Source organism: Nomascus leucogenys, chromosome 10 (genome assembly GCF_006542625.1).
Source record: "Nomascus leucogenys isolate Asia chromosome 10, Asia_NLE_v1, whole genome shotgun sequence".
In the NCBI taxonomy this organism is placed as follows: domain Eukaryota; kingdom Metazoa; phylum Chordata; class Mammalia; order Primates; family Hylobatidae; genus Nomascus; species Nomascus leucogenys.
In genome coordinates this window covers 18,711,540-18,733,046 of record NC_044390.1, presented here as the reverse complement: position 1 = coordinate 18,733,046, position 21,507 = coordinate 18,711,540, and the positions used below count along the sequence as shown (strand labels likewise).

At 32.7% G+C, this 21,507-nt stretch overlaps 1 protein-coding gene across 1 annotated transcript in view; it reads right to left on the bottom strand.

Annotated features, from left to right (window-relative positions):
- The window catches only part of MGAT4C (MGAT4 family member C), an 815,317-nt gene extending 796,826 nt beyond the window's left edge, over window positions 1–18,491 (bottom strand). The window contains exons 1-2 of the mRNA XM_030819890.1: window positions 18,202–18,491; window positions 16,081–16,159 (exon numbers count right to left, since the gene is read on the bottom strand). The gene's annotated coding sequence lies outside the window, so the exon portion shown is untranslated. The remainder of the gene's footprint in view (window positions 1–16,080; window positions 16,160–18,201) is intronic.
- Between the last annotated feature and the right edge of the window lie 3,016 nt (window positions 18,492–21,507).

Here is a 21,507-nt window from a genome sequence, read left to right as displayed (position 1 = left end):
TTAAATCAATAAATAAAAAACATTTAACAAAGAAAAGTGCAAAACAGGAAGGAATAACTAGAAAATGATGGTGAACTTTTAACGAAGAATTAATGTCAATTCTTCTCAATATCTTCCAAAAAATACACTAGGAGGAACCACATCTGAACTCGTTTTTAAGGTCAGCATTACCCTGGTACCAAAGTCAGGTAAAGACAGCATAAGAAAAGAAAACTGTAGGCCAATATCTTTGATGAATATAGATACACAAATATCCAACAAAATACTAACAAATTAAATTCAGCAACACATTGAAAGAATTATACCATATGACCAAGTGGGGTTTATCCTTGAGGTGCAAGAATGGTTCAACATATAAATGAATCAATGTGATATACCACATTAATAGAATAAAGGGGAAAAATCACATCATCATCTCAATAGATGCAGAAAAAGCATTTGACAAAAATTTGACATGCTTTTATGGTAAAAAATGCTCAACAAATTAGACATAAAAGGAACTTACCTCAACACCATAAAGACTATATGTGTAAAGTTCACCACTAATGTCACACTCAGTGGTGAAAAACTGAAAGCTTTTTACGATCACCAACAAGACAAGGATAAACAATCTCACCATGTCTACATAAGATAGTACTGGAAGTCCTAGCCAGAGCAATTAGGCAAGAAAAAGAAATAAGTGGCATCGAAATAAGAAAGAAGTAAAATTATTCCTGTTTATAGACAATATAACCTTATATATTGAAAACCTTAATGACTCTATTTAAAAAAGCTCTTAGAACTAATAAAAAAATTCAGTAAAGTTACAGGATACAAAAACAACATATAAAAATCCATCATTTTTTACACATTAACATTAAGCTATCTGAAAAGGAAATTTCATTCATAATACCTACAAAAACAAAATTTAGGCATAAATTTAATATGTATTATATTAGGGTCAATAATATTTATAATATAATTCCTTTATACATAAATTTAATGAATTTATTTCATTAAGAAGGTGAAAGACTTGTATACTGAAAATTGCAATACATTGATGCAGAATCTAAAGAAAATGCAAACAAATGAAAAGACTCCCATATTCATTAATTGGGAGACTTAATATTGTTTGAATGTTTGTACCACCCCAAAGTGATATACAGATTTAATGCAATCCTTATCAAAATCTCAATGGCATTTTTTAAAGATATAAAAAGACAATATGCAATTTATATGGAACCACAATAAGGTAATGTAATAAATTTAATTAATTGAATGAATAAAAATATTTATTAAGCACTTATTATCATTAGGCTCTTTGCTAAACATACAACCCAGCCAACTAGAACTTATAATTTAATGGGAAGACAGACATAATTACAAAACAAAACCATAACTGTAATTTGTATATGATGAGGAAAAAGGATAACAGACAGACTGGGTGTAATCTAAAGTGGAGCATCAGGAGAGTTCTTTCTGAGAAAGATAAGAATAAGATAAATACCATTAGCATAATACAAAGTTAAATGACATAAGTAACATAAAAGAGGTACAAAAAGTGTGATAAAATTGTAAGGGATGAAAAATAATATTTGTGTAAATTTGATGAATGCTGTAATATTTGACAAGAATCTTGAAGTATGCATACAACTTTACTAAGATGGAAGGAAGAATATTCTAAAGGAATGGGTCTTTACAAACAAAAATACTTCACTGGAAAAAGGTAGGATACATTCAGAAGACATTATGCTGTTGTAATGTCATTCCTGTAAACGAGTAATGGGACGGCTGGCAAGTCCAGACCAGATTGCCAAGAACCTGGTACGTCATGATGCAACTTTGGGAATACAATTTAGAAGATCAGTGTCAACCACAACTGACTTCTCCCTTCAGCCCCTCAAACCAATAGGTCCTAGTTGAGTCACTCCACTTGTCTTTCACACGTACCCCCGCCATAAGTCTGACTTCTAACCATAGACACAACTCAGGCTCAAACCAGAATCCCTTTGCCTCAGCATAACTTTCTGTTGGGATTTCTCCCTCTCATTCACTTTTATTTTATTTTTTCAAATAAACTATCCCAAACCAATAATTAAGAAAAGAAATCAAGAACAAAATTCCATTTGTAGTAAAACTAAGTTAGGGTTTAGCTCACTGCAGTCTTGAACTCCTGGGCTCAGGCACTTCACCTGCCTCAGCCTCCAGAGTAGCTAGAACTACAGGTGTGTGCTACCAAAATGGGCTGTTTTTTTTTTTGTTTGTTTGTTTGGTTTTTTTTTTGGAGAGACAAGGTCTCACTATCTTGCTCATGCTGGTCTCGAGCTCCTGGCCTCAAGCGATCCTCCTGCCTCAGCCTCCTGAGTTGCTGAAATTGCAGGCAGGAGCCACCTCTCCAGGTCCCTCAAAAGTAAATTTCTGCCTAGCCTGGGACACAGCCCTGGACACTCACCTACAGGACTTACTTGCAAATTAATAGTTTAGGGTATCTAAACATCTATAAAATAAGTAAAAATCAACACAAATGCAATCTATAATTTTTAAAAAGAGAAAGGGAAACTATGGCAAAAGAATAACTAAAGAAAATAGGTAAACCACCCTATGTAATTTTTGCTTCAGAGTAGGTAATCAAACAATTTCCATGAATTTCATGTAATTATCTGTTAATTTTTACAGAAAAATCTAACTTTACAGAAAAAAATTAACAGATAATTATGTCTACAGGGCATAAACACAAACCAGAATTCCACCATCTCTAGGAACACATAAGAAAACAATGAGGATAGTTGTCACGTTGTCAGGCAAAGCTCAGGGAAAAAGTAAAATACAATCATAAAAATATCAAAAAAAGATATCCAGGATAGAAAATGGGCAAAAATAAAAAATACAATATTTTTTATTTATTTATTTATTTTTTTTGAGACAGAGTCTCGCTCTGTCGCCCAGGCTGGAGTGCAGTGGCGCGATCTTGGCTCACTGCAAGCTCTGACTCCCGGGTTCACACCATTCTCCTGCCTCAGCCTCCAGAGTAGCTGGGACTACAGGCACCCGCCACCGCGCCTGGCTAATTTTTTATATTTTTAGTAGAGACAGGGTTTCACCGTGGTCTCAATCTCCTGACCTCGTGATCCACCTGCCTCGGCCTCCCAAAGTGCTGGGATTACAGGTGTGAGCCACAGCGCCCGGCCAAAAAGACAATTTTTAAAGAGAGTTAAAAGGGATTAAGGAGAAAATGATAGACATAAAAAAAAGAGAAGCAAAAAATAGTCAAAAGAAACACAGAAAATAAAATACAGGTGAAAGAAAGAAAACATTTTATCTGTTTTTTTTTTAAAAAGGCTAGTAAGTGATATGCAGAAAACAGTAGAAGTGAAACATAGATAAGGAGAGCTAACATTTGTGTAAATGTATTCCCATGGAATAAAATAGAAATAATAAAACAGAACTAATAGTTTTAAAAAGTTTATATAATAATCCTCCCTTATGCAGGTTTTCAGTTGCTCATGGTCAACCACGGTTTGAAAATATTACATAGAAAATTCCAGAAATAAACAAGGTATAAGTTTCAACTTGCCTGCTGTTCTGAGTAGCATGATGAAATCTTCCACTGTCCTGCTCCACTCTACCCAGAACATGAATCATCCCTTAGTTCAAGGTACCCATGCTCACCTGCCCATTAGTCCCTGAGTGGCTGCCTCAGATCATCTCAGTGGCAGTCAAATCTTATCAGATTGACCCTGGCATATTACAATGCATGTGTTCAAGTAAATCTCACTTGGTTTAAAAATAGTCCCAAAGCACAAGAGTAGCGATGCTGGTAATTTGGCTATGCCAAAAGGAAGCTGTAAAGTGATTTTTTAAAGGGAAAAAGTCAAAGTTATCTACTTTATAAGAAAAAAATAAATTGTATGTTTAAGTTGCTAAGATCTATGTTAAGAATGAATCTTCTATTTGGAGATTGTGAATACGGAAAAAAATAAATTTGTACTAGTTTTCTTAAACTGCAAAAGTTATGGCTACAGTACATGATAGTTAAGATGGAAATGCATGTATATAGGGCTTAGTGCTATCTGCAGTTTAAGCATCTACTGGGGGTCTTGGAAAGTATCCCCTGCAGATGAGATGGAACTACTGTAATCCAAAAAAAGGCTTGAATCTGTATCTTGAAAAGATGGTGTCATGTCCCAGAGGAAAAAAAATGGTCCCAAACTGTTAACACTGAACATATCTCAGTAAGTTTACTTGATATCAAACATGAATTCTTATTCAGAAAATGCTTTAGACAGCCAGGCCAAAAAACAAAAAAAAAAAAAAAAAAAAGAAGAAGAAAAGAAAAAATACAAGTTTTTTATATTGAAATTAACAAGAGGGGAAAAAGCCAATCTTGGAATTCTTTTGTAGAGCCTTTACTGCTAGATTAAAATGGAAAAATACCCTCAAAGTGTTCAAGGGAAGGAACTATGACCCAAGGAATTTATATTGAGTTAAATAATCTTTTAGGAATAAAAGCAATAAAAGGTTTTGAATACACAAGAAATATTTTCCTGAACTGTTTCTGATCTAAGTAGAAAAGGTCAATACAAGTCAATCAAAAATGACTGGAAAAACCTCTAGAGTAGGAAGGAATTCATACATTTATCTATAGATGTAAGATTCAAACTAATGTGAGGTTTTGGGTGAAGAAATAGAAGGTATGTACTTAATGCCTAAATATAGAAATGATATAAACACCAGGGTTTGAGGAAAGAGGGTAAGAAATCAGGAAGTATGTGGAATACTGACTTTTCTAATAATTACCAATATCCAAAAAAGATAGAGCTCATGAACATTTCTCAAATCCATAAATGTGAGTCAGTAAGATAATTTAAAAGAGAAAACTTTTCAGATATTACAAAACCATCCTAAATCTTTGCTATATACAAGATAAACCTGACGCAAAGTGATTCATATAATTTTTAATGTGCAGAGATGTAGACAATTTAAACATAAAGAAGCAGAGTTCACTGTATCAATAACAAACAAGTATATATTTAGGCCAAAACTATTAACTGAGACAAATCAGAGATCTTTATAACATTAATGGGTACCAATAACATTGAAGACAAAATAGTATTGACTATATATCACATAAGAGCTTCAATATACACAGACACATTTGTAGGAAATACAAGGAAAAATGGGAACACATTAATGAAGAATATTTAATTTTAGTTATCTAGGTCATTGACAGAATATTTAAAGACATAAAATATATAGTTCTAGTAAATGATGGAGTTAGGTTTAAACTTATCATCGCTGGCTCTACAAACTAAGCTTTTTACCAGCATACAACAGTGTGATACTACAGTGCCCCTTGGCTGATGTTAAGTGAACATAAATTTATATATTTGGAGGTGAAATAAAAAAAAATATCTCCTCTGACTAAAACAAGAAACACATGAAAATAAGGGGTCTTGGAGATTTAAAAAGGAAAGAAAATAAAATAATTTTCTCCAAAAGAGACTGTAGTATAAGGACAGTTACTGTGATTGGCAACAGTGCTAAGAGCCTCCTTCAGATCAACTGGGGTGACACCAGAGTACTAAGATGTCTCCCGGAATCCAGCAGAAACTGAGTGTATCCAGGACCCAACAAGCTCCTCACATTAATACTGCATCTACCTTACAGCTCCATAATTATGGGATACCTCATCAACCTCTTTCTTGAGCTTCCCTCTACTCTATTGCTCTCTTTAAACTGCTTTGCCCTGCCTAATTTGCGCATAAGCCATTAATCGCTACTGACTTCCTGCGTTACGTGACTCCCCATTATAGGCATCCAAATAAAACTGATTAGAGTTTTCATGATGCTACTCCAGATTCCAGGGCTTAGTTTAAGTCATGAGGTCACATTTATTCCATGCTGATCTGGTAGGAGACAGGGCAGGATTAGGTTATAAAAACTGGCTGCAATTGAGGACTCTCAAAAGTCTAGTGTAGGTGTTGACCCCATTTTACAAATATGGTGATTTAAATCATTATTAAAGTTAATTAAAAATTATACCCAAAGTATTATTGATATGTCCATGTTTCAATGATGCCATCACAACATTTTTGTTTAAGTGCACCTTGCAAAACAAAAGCTAAGAGCAAATGTCTTTTTACCCAAAACAGTTCATTGAATTTTTTATCCATGAGAATGTAACAATTATAATTTTAAAAATCCAACAGAAATCATGGTTCGTTGGGGGTAGGCATGACTAGGAATGGGAGAGCTCATGTACTTGAGTGCATATGATTCTCCTTTGGCTAATATATTATAGCACTCTTCTACTCCTCCTAGGAATTAGCAATCTAGTTAAACTGGAACAAAAAAGAAATGGGGGGAGGTTCCACCAAATATTCTCAAGTATAATGTTATACTTATGCTTTTATAATTTTAGTCTATGTATATTTGTCTAAAATACAAAGAAAAATAAAAATTTTTTTTGTTCAAAAAGAATGATTGTAAAGCCAATTAAAGAAGCTTTCTAGACATCTCTGCTACTAATCCCTTATACTTCTAACATAACAGAAATAACATGGTACTTAATTTTCTTTAGAAAAATCAATTCATATATTAATAGACACACAGAAAAATTGAATGATATCACTTAGAGGATCACAACAAAAACATTTCAGACACGAGATATTTATTTCTATTTATTGCAAAACTGCTTCAGTATGAGATCCCCTATCTAAAATCATTTTAATTGAAACAAGTAAAGGCTGGCCATATTAGCAGCAGGGAGAGACCATGTTGATTTTATGGCATCCATGAGAACAAAGATAGGAGATGGAGCATTTAATTGGAATGCAAAATCTTTTTGTTCCTGGTGCAAAAATGTGCATGGTCAAAAACCTTATAAAATGGAAAAATATTAGTATTCTCTCAACAAACAAAGTAGACACTATTTTTTCTTTACACTTTCCTGAATATTTCCTACTGCGTTTTTCTCAATAGTATTTTTCTGTAAACAAAATATCTTTTGGATATTGAACAATAACTACCAGGTCAGAATCAAAAGGAAGAAAGTAATGAGTATAGCTGTAGATTTAGATAGAGTCAAAAATGTGACAATGAATGAAACTATCCAGATAGAGCAAATATAGAAAAATAAAAGCAAATAATGACACTTAGAGAAATGCATACTTAAGAGTTCAACGAAAGAAACATGCCTTGGAAAGACATGCATTTATCATACTTAAACAAATAGGAAGTGTTGTAGTAAATCGTATGTTTGATTGTCTGTGATTGCCACAGACAAAAAATGTGGCAGAAAAAAAGCCATTTAAAAGTCAAATAAGTTTTGCTTTATATACAAGTTGACAATTTCAAAGTCAAATATGTATAAAGGCATCATACCATGTTAATTAATCACAAGTAAATAAGTGGAAAAATTATCATGAAGTATAAACTTGAAAAAAGTTAGTATGCTTTATGGGAAATCAGTAACTTAAAACATGATAAAAACCCTATCAATAAATAGTCTAACTTACAATTAGCCTCAGATGTCTACATGATTTGGAAATATATGCCCATTTTTTTCATTAGATTAGGAATCTCTAAAGATAAAAACTTAGAAAACTAACTTGAGCTTTCACTTAGTAATTAACGGTAGTAGGAAAAATTAAATGTAGAAAATTTTTAGAAATAGAATCAAATGCATTTCAAATGTAAAATCTGTTATGAATAAAATATTATGGTAAAGCTAATTATTTGTAGATTTTTATATGTCTATAATAGTTTATTCAATCAGAAAACATCACATTTTTAAGAGAAAATAACTTTTTCATTTAAAAAGGAAACAAGCAAAATAATAAATAATTTTAACTAGATTATATGTTTATCATTTATATTTTTACTCCGAGATATGTTAAACAAGTTAAGTAATTTATATCTAAAATAAATAATCTAATCTTATCAGGCTAGAATATAACATTATGCATAACCTTAATATACTTTCATAACAAACTTTTAAAATTTGTTTTGTGTGCTTTATTCTTAGCTTTTAAAAATGACTTTTACAAATATCAACATAGAGTAAATTAATTTGAACATTAGTTGGTTTTCAAACACACATTCATAATGTGAATAGAGATTCTAGGAAAATAAGTACCATCTTCACTCTTTGAGAGTGCACAATCACAAAAAGTAACCCCCAAAACAAACCATATGTACATGAACTAGTTAATGGATGAAGAAAATTTGGTATGTACAAAGAATGGGATGCTATTGGGCAATGAAATGATGCTACAGTATGATGATCCTAAAAGCATTATGCTAAGCAAAAGAAGCAAGACACAGAAGACTACATATTGCATGATTCTATTTATGTGAAACTTCCAAAAAAGCAAAGATAGAGAGAGAAAAAGGAGACTAGTGGTTGCCTTGGGTGAGAAATGAGAGGACTATAAGTGGACACATGGATTCTTTCTGGGATGATGAAAATATTCTAAACCTGGATTATGGTGATAGTTGTACACAATATAAATTTGCCAAAAGTCATTGACTTATATGCTTAAAGAATTCTGTGGTATGTAAATTATACCTCAACAGAGCTATTTAAAGGGATGTGCATTATATACACATTTATACTTTTTGGATATTAATAAAAAGTGGAAAATTTTGTTTGTTGCCTCACCCAAGAGTAACTTCATAGTAAAACACAAATCTCAATTCTTAACTTGCCTTAATTTCAAGTATCATGTATAATACACAATAGTAGATTTAAAATAATATGAGAAATTGTTTTATACTGGCTGATTATGTTCACATATCATTGAAAAGAAAAGATGGTTACAAATACCACGTAGTTACTACCTGCAACATATTTTCTAATGATATTATTTAACATATGCATTTAATTATATAGCCTATACATCCTTCCAAACCTCTAAACATAGCTCCTAAACAACCATTAGGCTTTGTCATCCTATAAATTTTCTTATAATTGTAAAACATTTGAAAGACTGAGTAACTATTTCAAGTAAATCCAAAGCTAAATATAATGCAGTAGTTAAAACTTTCTACAAAATTTAAGGTCCAGTATATATTCAATCAAGCTTTAAAATTTCACACAGTCTTAGGTGTATTCTATATTTCTTTGTTTTCCTCATCTTATTTCCAACAAAAAATATCAAGTGTATTCATAACTTAGAAAGGATTTCAGTGACCTATAGCAAAAAGACTAAGAACTGCAATAATGGTTTTGACATTAATAATGTTTTGGAGGCACAAGTGTTTTGTTCTTTTGTTTCTTTTATAATTGTCATTACTTATACTGGAGAAAGAAAATTGATCATTTTCTTTTCTGACTTATCTCTTACATTACAGAGCTTGAAAAGACCTTAAGGTAACATTTCAAAAGCAACCTCACAATAACTTGACTATTTTATTTGTTTTTCTTACCCAAAGACAGCAGTACTAGATAAAATGAAGGGAAACTACAAGGCATGTTTACATACATATTGATGTTTTTTTACATTTATATAATAAAAAATGCATTGCTGGATATACTTTAGAAGTATCCTTAATAAACAAAAGAAAATTGCTTGTTACTGAATTTTACCTCATGAACATATAGGGTAAAATTCCTGTGTAAGAATAATGCAAGTATATACACATATGTCCATGTCTATATCTATGTTAGGTTGTCTATTAATGACTGGAACTGCCTGCCCATGTTTGAGCTTGAGCCTGAGTCTCACTGTCCCTCTTGTCAGCCCATCCATCTCTTTCTGCCCCTGTATGCCCGTTTGTGCTTGTCTACATGTTTATCCATCCATCTCTCTCTGTGGTATGTTTCACACTGTCTTTCAGGTTGCCTGCCCCTGTCATGGGGTCTGACTCTTCCTATCCCATTTTCAATTTCTATCTGTTATTCTGTCACCACATGTGTTTATCAGCCTGTCTCTGTTTCGGTACCTGTAAGGCTGTATGTATTGGTCTCTAAGTATGTATCTGTTTAAGTGTCTGTCTATCCATGACTCTATCTATGTGTACGTATGTGAAGACTTTTCCTTTAATGTAGATTTAGTGAATACTATCTTTAAAAATCATTATTGTTTCTTAAGAGATTAGTGTGTATAGTATTGTTTGTGTGTGTATCTATCTCCCAAGTAACTGCCAACTCTATAGGTCCAATCTACATAATGGTAGGACCTAGAGATTACTCATGTTTTTTGAAAGCCAGCTTCTCTTAGCCTATTTAAGACCATGCTCTATTGCATTCTGCATCTATATTACAAGATGGCTCCTAATGAAACAAACAAACAAACAAACAAACAAACAAACTGGTGACAGGTAGAGGTGGATATCTACACCTCAGGCCTCTGCTTTCTAGTTACCCTCCTCCTAAAGAGGAGCTGTGAAGGTTTTATGTGCAATTGTAGCCCCACTATACATTTCCAAAGAACCTCTACCTCATCGCCTATGTGGGCATTTACTAAAGGTTTAAAGATAACTAGAAGGAGTTTTAAAATAAAAACAAGACATGAAACAAATGCTAAATACAACTGATCTCAAGGTCAAAGGAGAATATATAATAATTCAAATGCTCAGAAAGTTATTTTATGGCCATTTCTCCTTTTCCAACTTGATTTTCAAGATCCAGCCCACCCCCGCCAACCCCCATTGGCAACCCATGAAGAGTATACCTTTTTTCAATAATTTGCCATTTTAATCTTCATTTCTACATGTAAATTCTACCTATTCTCATAAAGATATCCATTTTCATTGAATATTCCCAACCTTGAACCCACAATGATAATCGAAAAGAAGAAAAATCCCTGGTAGATCATTTTCTAAAGCTCGAATCATTCTGTGAAGAACAATACTATGTAGAGGTAGGGTGTCAGAGAGCTACAAGATAAACCACAGGGGCGTTTAATGTTACAACTCCTATACACTTCAGGGTCTATTTGTGATGGGATAAGAAGATGCTTCTCAATATTCTTCCTGTAGACTGAAAATCTGCTTTTCAATCTCCTGCGAGTAAGGCTTGGAAAAAATACAAACACACATGACATCAATGTGTATATAAACACCCTCACATATACACATTTACATCCCTACTCATATGAACATAAAATCGTTCTAGAGATAGTATTCTAGAGATAGTAAATCTAAAGTCATATTAAATAAAAATCATTTCAATGCAATGTAATGTACGTAGTTATCCAGGTGTCCAAATAAAAATAGCTAAAGAAATTTTGCTTTGGTATTGTTCTCCTGTGTCCAGGAGCCTACTAAAGACAAGATAACAGGGCCTATTAAAACCATTTTCTAAATAATAACAATGTTTTATTAAGGTTCTACATAGGCACAAGCATATATTTTACTTGCATGATAGATATTACAATTAAAACCTGGAATTATTAAGCCTGTTTATTTACATTGCTTAACTTGGGCAGGTGATTGACAATCTTTCTCTTTATGATGATTATATTTCTTGTATTGTATATGAGAATCTGACAATATCACAAAGATTCTGTCGTGAAAATGAGGTGACAGAAGAATAATTTATGAAGTAGATCAACTGTACTTACATTGCATGGGGGTGCTGGCCTACTTTTCAAGGATGTTCTACCAAATTCAAATTTGGCAATAAAATATAACTCAGTTCTACAAAAAATACTGTAGGCACATCAGATGCATCACTGAACTTAAAAAGGAAAACCCAGGAATTTACACAACATCATATGCTTCTTCAAAACAAAGCAGAATTATCACCTGGCAAAGATTTCCCTCAAGCATATCCCTCCACAAAACCATTCAAGTCTACTCCCTGTGTATTAGAATATTTATAACTATTTGTCAGTTTGGCTTATTCATTATTTCTCTACATAATATAAATTATTAAACTAAGCATGGACTTATTTACTTGCAAAATTGAGCACAAAATTTTTGTAACTTTCAAATTATACCATTTTGTTCTTTAGATTTTCTATAAGTCTGACTTATTTATCCATACTCATTCACCAAAATATTTTGAAGAAAAAAAAGTGCTAAAAAGATAAGTCACATACTCTATGAGAAAAGACAAACAGAAATCACATAATTAACTAGAGTAGCATCATACCTGTGATTTACCTAAACATGTAAATAAGATTAAAATAAGCACCATATTATCTCTCTTCTTTTTCACTTACAGTGCTATGTGATACATATTTTTCTACATTTTTATAGCTTTTCTCATAGTAAACATAAAACTGTGCCATGGATTGAGAGCCATTATAGTATGGTGGTTAAATGTGAGAGTGTGGGACAAAGATTCTGACCCAAACCTTAGCTAACCACATAATCTACTTATGCTAAGTAATCATGGACAGTTGCTTCATCTTTCTTGATTTCCACATTAGTAAAATGATTATAATAACAAGCACTCTGGAAGGTTGCTAGTAGAATGAACATGAGAAAACACACGTTTAGTAATAGTCTTTACTCCACAGAATGTATTCAACATAAAAATATGTTATGATTTTTTTTCATATATCATTTTAACACTGAAGCTTTTAAGTGTCCATTAACGGTGAACTTAAAATATTGAGGTAGATATTTACATCAAATTGAGATTGTCGGATGTACATTGGTAGAAGAAATTGCCCTAGTTACATTTTTTATGTGAAAAATAATTGCTGCCATTTGTATGTTAGATTTGCCATTTGTATGTATCTTTTGCCATAAAATGGAAGTTTAGAAAATTTAGGGAACACCTTACCAAAGTAGGAAATTTGATCAAACTTTCAAAGGCTTTGAAAGTCCTTGAATATCCTAGGAGAGGATAAATTATGCTCCTTGGCCAAATTTGGCCTAAGAATATTTTTTAAATTTTTAAGAGTGAAAGAGAGGGAGGAGAAAGAGAACACAGAATAATATGCAACAGAATCTTATGTGGCCTACAAAGTCAAAACATTTATTGCATAACTTTGCTAGGGCGGCCATAACAATGTACTACAGACTAGGTAGCTTAAATAACAGTTTATTTTCTTTCAATTGAAATGTTGTAAGTCTGAAACCAAGGTATCACCAGGGTTGTATTCTTCTGAGGCCTCGCTTCTTGGCTTGTAGATGTCCATCTTCTTCCTGTGTGTTCACACAGTCTTTCCTCTGTGTAAGTCTTTGTCCAAATTCTCTCTTCTTAGGATACCAGTCCTATTGGATGAGGGTCTACTCTAATGACTTCATTTCAATTTAATTCCCTCATTAATGAACCCATCTACAAATATAGTCACATTCTGAGATACTGGAAGTTGTCTTCAATATATGAAATTTAGGGAGATGCAATTCAAACCACATTTTCTGTCTGTCTTTTGTTTGTTTGTTTTGTTTGTTTGTTTTTACAAAGAGTAGTTAGCAGCCTGTGTTCTGGAAGCCTGAGAAGGGTACACCTGACAGGTGAACCAGTATTTTCCTAGTGCCTCCTTTACTATTTGTTTGACATTATATATAAATTGAGAGAATCACTCAATTTAGAGATTTGCTTTCCCATTACCAATTTGTTTGGCTTATTTTAATTAGCATAATGTCCTCCAGGTTCATCCATATTGTCATAAATGACTGAATTTCTTTCTTTTTGAATGCTGAATAGTATTTCATTGTGTATATATACCAGATTTTCTTTATCCATTCATTCAACGATGGATACCTAGGTTGCTTCCAGATCTTAAAATTTAAATGTATCTATCTATATACTTATAGATCTATCTATAGATACAGATAGATAGATACAGATGATATAGATACAGATATAGATACAGGTCCATCTAAAGATAGATAGGTAGATAGATAATTTGCTGAGGGAAAAATGCCTCAAGGAATTAGTGGCCAAGCCAAACCATTTAATTCTAACTTTGGGTGAAAGGGGCAGGGTTTAATATTATGGAAATATTTGCCTGGAGTTAGCCATGGACAGAAGAAGAAAGTAGGTGGGCCCAAATCTGTGACCACAAAGGAAGTCTGAAAATCAAACTAAACAACAACAAACTCAACATCAGACCTGGATCTGGTGATGTTATGATAGAAAACAATAACCATTACTATTTTTTATTGCTTTACAAGGCCATATAATAGTATTTTGTGACATTTTGTCATTTGGTCCATATCACCACATGAATATGATGACTACCTACTGTCTACTTCCTCCAACCACCACACACACACACACACACACACACACACACACACTCTTTTACAGATTAGGAAACACAGCTGAAATTATAACATAGGCTTTAATCTCCTTAAGCACTGGGTCAAAATATCCAAAACTAATACAACAACTTCAATAATCTCTTTATAAATGAAGTCAGATGCCTAAAATGTCTCCTTATTGGTGTGTAGGTGGGTTGCAGGTTTAAGACAGGGTTGGCACTGTCAACAGACACTGACTCTAAAGAAAACAAAAACAAACTCGAATGGTTCATCAGCAGGTACTTGCTTTTGTGTCCACATTTTGACCTAGCTAGAATATGCTAGATACTTTCCTGTAAAGCACCTTCAAAACAATTAGTTGGTGGTTCCCTTTTGTACAGAGATAAATTCAACATAACACATGTCTGTCTTTACTTTTTGTGTTGATATTTGGAAACATGTACAAAATTTTGTTTCCAAAATTTTCCAAATATCAATGTATTTCCAAATATCAATACAAAAAGTAAAGACAGACATGTGTTATGTTGAATTTATCTCCCCATATAACTCAGAATCTTAAGGAGTTTTTCTGTATATTTTTAACTTAATATGAGATGCATCTGAGGATTCAGATGTAGAATTTTTCAGTAGTCTTGAGACCCAATAAAAACAGTTTCTAGCATGGATACTATTTTTGTAAAGATTTAAATTCACAGTTAAGGTCAACATCTGGCTGAATTTAACATTCACATTTGACAGTTTTACTCTCATTAAAAAGTGTTTAGCATTTTTTCAAAGCAGAAGCTGTCTTTTATTTTAATGAAGGTCTTCATATATTTGTTTTGTTCCTTGAGGGATGGATTGATATGCTTGAACTACCCTGTGCAGTTAGAATTTAAGGACATATCACTAGATAAGCCACGTAGCAAAATAAAATGCAAATGAAAAGGGCAAAGGGCACAGTATAATGAGCAAGAGAATTTGTTGTCTTGTCTTCTATTTCCATATCCTTTGGGAAAATGTAAAAGTGAGAAATGAGGAATAGTTCTCTCTGCTTTCTCTGGCAAATTATAGTTGATAATTTAGCTCTTGGATAACCGTATAGAATATGCCAAGTGATTTCCCAAACTAGTCACTTTTCAATTTTATCTATGCGTAAGTATCCATAGGTTTTTTAATTGCAAACGGTACTCACATGCTCAATGCATTATTTTTATTACTGAAACTGCTAAACAGATGTGGTAATACACATGTACACAGCCAAAACCCCCCTCCACACACACACACAAACACACACACACACAAACACACACACATCATTAAAGAGTCAAATTAATTTCAACTAGAACATCCTTACGGGAAAATATGTGAAAAAATATATGCAAAAATATGTACCATTTATTGAGCATATGCGGTGCACAAACTACGTATTTGTTATTTAATTCATGTGATCCCACTACCCACAAGAATCTAAAATGTAGATACCACTAGTGCCATTATACATATAATGAGACAGAGGTGTATGGAGATCAATTAAACAAACTAGCTTAACAGATTTAAACTTAGTTTGTCTTACCACCAATCCTATTTTCTGTCTACTATAACACTTTGACATGTGAAATATAGTTAAAGGAGAATTTGAAAACAACTTGATGATCAGTCTGGAATCCTCTGTAAAGATAAAGGCAAGTCATTGACTGAATATAGGATGTTTCATGCCTATAATGCACATAAGCAGCAACTAAAGAGTCAGGCTTCATTTCCTCCCTCTGTGTGTACCAATTAGAGGTCCTGAAATATTAATAAACTGGCTGATTTAGGAGAGAATACCATTACATATTTTTTCCTACATGTTGCTTGGAAGCAACAAACATATCATGGCCACTCAATAAATGTTATTTAACGGCAACTAATAAAATGAAATTATGGTAATATATTTTGTAATAAACTCACCATAAGATGAGGCAAAGTAAGTTTTAGTACTAAACCTGGAAGCTGAGCAGATTTCAATGGCTGGGTAGGTGAATGAATCCTATGGGGAGGCAAGAGACACTATCGTGATTGTGGTAGAAAATGTTAATAAGAGGTCAGATATATAAAATTTTTATTGCACTTTGACAAGGAGCTGCCCCTCCTGATTTTCATATATGTTATATTCATCTAACATTCAAAAGGCAAATTAAAGAATATATTGCTAAACTTCTATTTTAGCTCCTCCATACCCAAACATGAAGTGACTCTATTTCATTATCCATTGGTAGCATCATTGATATGATTTTGAAAGAACATGAAATATGTTCCCTGAAATGCTTTCTTTTTTTCCTACTTGTGCCTCCTTTAGCACATTGTTTGAGATTTTCGGAAGAGTCAGTTGTAATTTTTAAAAATAGAAAAGAGAGAGAGAGGATGTTAAATCACTGTATCCTCTGAAAGTCATAAGCCATTGAATTGTAAAACTCTAAGACATTCAGGAGTGTATGTAGTTTCAGAGAGTGCACTTCTGTAGACTTAAATTAGAGCTGCGAGTTATTGGAGGAGAAACCAGACTGGGAGCAATCTCACTTTTTTTATATTTTAAAGTGAGTGGAGGGAAAAGGTTCCACAAAGGAGAGAAAGCTTGCCAAATGGAGGAATCCGTAGGGAAACTTTAATTTAAGGCCCTGTTCCTCAATTCCTGTAAAATTCATGAAAAAAGAAGTACTTAAAAGTACTCTTTGAGGACTCTATACTCTTTTCTCTTTTCCATTTTTTTGCCTTTTACAATCCCTGTGAGGAAAAGAGAAAATGCACTTTAAGTTACAATTTGGGTGACTCAATCCTTCTCTCTTTCCTTTATTCTAATAGTCTTTCGAATACTCCAAAGAAATTAGAACACACTTAACAAGTGCTCTTGTGAAGCTCAGCCACCACTTCCTCTCTTGAGCCTGTTATTAACCCATTGAAGGGAACACAAACTCTGTGTTCCAGTCCAAATACAGCAGCAGGTATACCATGCTCCAGGTCAAATATATCTGATATTCTAACCATTTTTATAGTCATTTTTAACACAGAAAAACAGCAACAATATAATAGATTTCATTGAGCCTATTCACACAATAATAAAACATTAAAAAAAGCTCAAAAGCCCTAATACTACATGTTTATAAGCTCACTGTGATTACTATATGCTTCTTTTCTATTCTACACTCCCATTCTCTCTCTGATACAGAACATACACACACACACTTTTAACTTTTCAGAAACAGACACAGAAGTCACCTTTGCTGTTCTAAGATATCATAAGTATAATGGGATAAATTTCAGTTTCGAATAAGGCTTTCTCCCATTTTATTGGTTCTGTTGATATTCAGAAGTTTTTCAGCTTTTAACACTTTGCTTTGCTAAACAGTTCTCGTACTTCTATGAAAGGCATTGAGGTTTTCACTAACAGAACAAAGTTAAATAATAATTTTGTAGCATAATTAACTGAAACTGTAGCAATCAATTTTAGTAAAATCCTTTCAAACTCAAAAATAGATATCTGTAAGGCAAACCATTATATCTACATAATATTATCAAAAAGACTTCTACTGAAGTTTCTTTAAATTAAATACTTTCATCATTCAAATATTTATGTATCATACGCATCCATGATACCAAAATAAATACAAGCATTTGAGACAAAGTTTGTATTTCAGAAAATACAAAGAAAATACTACGATTGTTTTAAAAGATTCAAAAATACATATGGGTAAGTGAGTTTCCAAAGTACATATTTTTCTTCATTATATGTTGCAGCTACAAAAGGAAAATCCTCAAGAGAATTAATACGAACTTATGATAATGCAGCCTGCAGCACGGTTTTGTTGTGATTTTTTCTGTTTTTGCTGACAGTGCAATTCAAACTACATTCTACTAATCTTTAGTAAAGGGAGCAGATTATTTCACCTATAAACATGCAGCAATAAAGTGTCATTCTTCAGTCAATACAGACTACTTAACATCTTTCTCTTTTTACAGGTTTGGATACCTAGCTCATTAGATTATTACCTGATAAAGAAGAGAGGGTAATGAATTGAGAAAATAACTACGTACCTTCAGAGAAAACCTGCCCGATAACAATAATCCATTAGAAAACTGGCAATATCCTCTGATCTATTGCCCGCAAAGCCATGACTTGATGGAGAGTTTCATTCTCTGGGCTCAGTTCTCCAGAAGAAAATCAGCACAATTTAAATATTTCTTGGAATGTGACAGCTCTCTAGATCCCGGGTTGCATTCTGTTCCCCAGGGATGGCAATCTGGTGTTCCTGTGTGCATAGAGCAGTGAAGATGAATTGAAAACGCTTGAGATAAATTAGGAATGGCTAAGTTAAAATTGTCTCTGCTCCAGACTCTCTCATCTGCAGTCTGCAAGCCTGTTTTTCTGTGAAAAAGCTAGATGGCAGGCTGCCTCAGTAAGTTCTTCTTAAGCGACAGAGAGCATTTTCAATGAAGAAAAATTCTCCCATTATCTAAGCTAATGTGACTGCTGCTAAATCTAGTTTTTAAAGTGTCTGCTGGCATGAAATTCATTTTCACTATTGCTTTCTTTCAAACTAGTCTAGAATCCACACTATCAGGCTATATGCAGTTCTATCTGACAGAAATATTTGAAGTTTTCTCTTTACAAATTTAAATCATATCTTTTTTCAGTTTATTAATCATCTATGTACAGGAAATTTTCTCTTTGGGTCCAAAAGACAGTTTATTGTATTTTATATTATGCAGAAGATTTTAAGTTGCAGTACCTCAATATGAATTCTTGCATTTTTATTAACAATCACTTATTTTAATGCAGATTCACAGAGAAGTGTTATCATTTTTAGATGTCAGTCAAAATGCAGAAGTTATATAGAAATAGAGAAGAGGAATTTCTAATCATATGTGACCACAGAAGTGAATATTAACTCTTTGAATATCTTCTTCAAGAAAATACGATGCTCCAAATAAAACCAAGGTTCATAAATCATTTCTCTTCTAAATAAAAATGAGCCATTTTGAATTCTGTTGATTTCATTTCAGTGACATGTTGTGATATGATAGTTTTCTTCCCTAAGTTAGAAAATTCTTTTAGCATTTTCGTAATATTCTGGATTTGAGATATAACACAAATACATTGTACTAGATGTATTAGCAATACACAAACACTGAAAGTTTATCAAAATGTTTTGTTCTACTTCGTTACTTGTATTTGTTATACAAAACGATTTTTACATAATCAAAAAGCACACTTAAAAGCATCATAGTCCATGAGAATATGTACATTAAAAAATCCCTGCTGGCTATAAAAACAATCTCATGCTTGCCATAGCTTTCAACATGATGATCTGTAATGCTCTATGTCTATTTGACATTTAAGCAAATTGTTGCTTCCATGACAAAAATGGGGTTTCCACACTGTGAGAGAAACAAAAACAATATAATCACCTGACAGTCAACAAAAAAGTAAATAAGAATTTTTATTTTTTCTCTACCCACCCTATAACTGTAGCTGACCACTTCACTCAAAAAGGAAATGGAGAAACAAAATGAAACGCCACAGCAAGATGCCTCCAACCCTTCTACCTCTTGAGAAGTAGCATCACTGTAGCTATTTCTGAATAAACACAAGGAGATTGGAAAGAAGCAGCTTCAGTATTTCAGTTGGAAACTAAAATTATCCAGCACATTTTAAAAGACCATTAAAGAAAGAAATGAAGCAAGCAAGCAAAACTATTTATTGGCCTCAACTGCTATTTCTAAAATGCCCATGGTGTTCAGTGCCTATGATATTAAAAACACAAATGTAAAAAGATAAAAGTCTATTTAATAATTGACAGTTGATTGAATATCTAACTGCATTGCACTAATGTGCATTGGGTACCTCAATTAACATAATAAATAACTACAGCAGTAAATGAGTTTTTTTTTTTTTTTTTGAATCTCAGATGTCCATCTTCACCTAGAATCTACCAATTGTACTAACACTATATTGCAATGATGATTACCCATTGGTGAATTCAGGACCACATGCAATTACATTAGAGTGATAGGTAAACTATTCTTGGAGCATTAAAAATAGTTTTTGTAGGAAGTAACTTTTTAAAATAGACCAAGTAAGCCTTAGTTAAAAGGATGAGAAATATTTCTAGGCAGTGGGAACAAAATCCCAAGGGAAATATACGTATTACATTTGCATAAGTGAAAGCAGCTCAGTATGGCTTGGTTGCAGAGTGAGGTATGAAGGACATGGAAAGAGAAGAGTCTGGGGAGAAAACGAGTCTTTTATACTTTCTTAATGAGATTGGGCTTTATCTTTGAATTGAAAATCATTGAGAGCTCTTAAATAGAGAATTTTAGAAAGATCAATTTTTATGCCATGCTCCAGTTAAAAAGCATCACCACATACATAGTTAGCCAAGCCAGATGCCTAGTAGTTATACTATTTCTCTCATTATTTCTAGCTTTCATCATCTCTTACCTATATGATGGCCAGAATCTTTTATTTCATCTTTCTATTTTGAGTCATTTTCTCCATCAATTCTTACATAGCTGCCAGTTCTCTCTCTAAAATATGCATAATCATGCTCTTGCTCACAACAGTTTATTTACTCATTATCATCTGGAGATTAATGCTCCAAATCCTTAAAATGATCTGCAAGATCTGACTGTATAACTTTTTAAATTGATACTTCATAAGAAAACTAGTAAGCCACATTATTAAATTTTACCGTAAATTTATAGAACATTGTTTTCATTCTGCTTCCTTCTTTCTTTACTCCACCTATGTACTATTTTCCCCCAAAAGATCATAAAATATCTTACTAACTTTTAGAAAAGCACTTCAAATTTTCGTCAATTAATGTACATTCCCATTTCATATCATTTCAATTAACCTGATGCAAGATCTAAGAAGTAAAAAGGGATTGCATTTCATTTTCATTGTGTAGTTGTGATATAGGTCTACACATACTATATATATAACAATATATTTATATTCTGTTATTGTTAAACTCACAGATCTCTGCAAGTTCTATTGTAAAATACTTTTTCAAATTTCAGTTTCAACTAAAATAGTGCAACACAATTAATAGTACAACACAATTTTATCACTCAATTTAAATAGCAATAATAAATAAAATTTACTTACTTAGACATTATATATAATTTTAGAAAATTATTTACTCTTCGGGTGATTTTGTAGTAGCTGTAGCAGTACAAAAATTTGGCTTGCTTTGTAACAAAATCACTTCATCATGTATACTTTCTTATTTTTAATAACATTGTCTTTAAAAATTATTGGGGTGACTGACTTTACTACATGAGGAGGAATTGCAACATTGTCAAATTAAGAAATAATAAGACAAACATCGACATGGC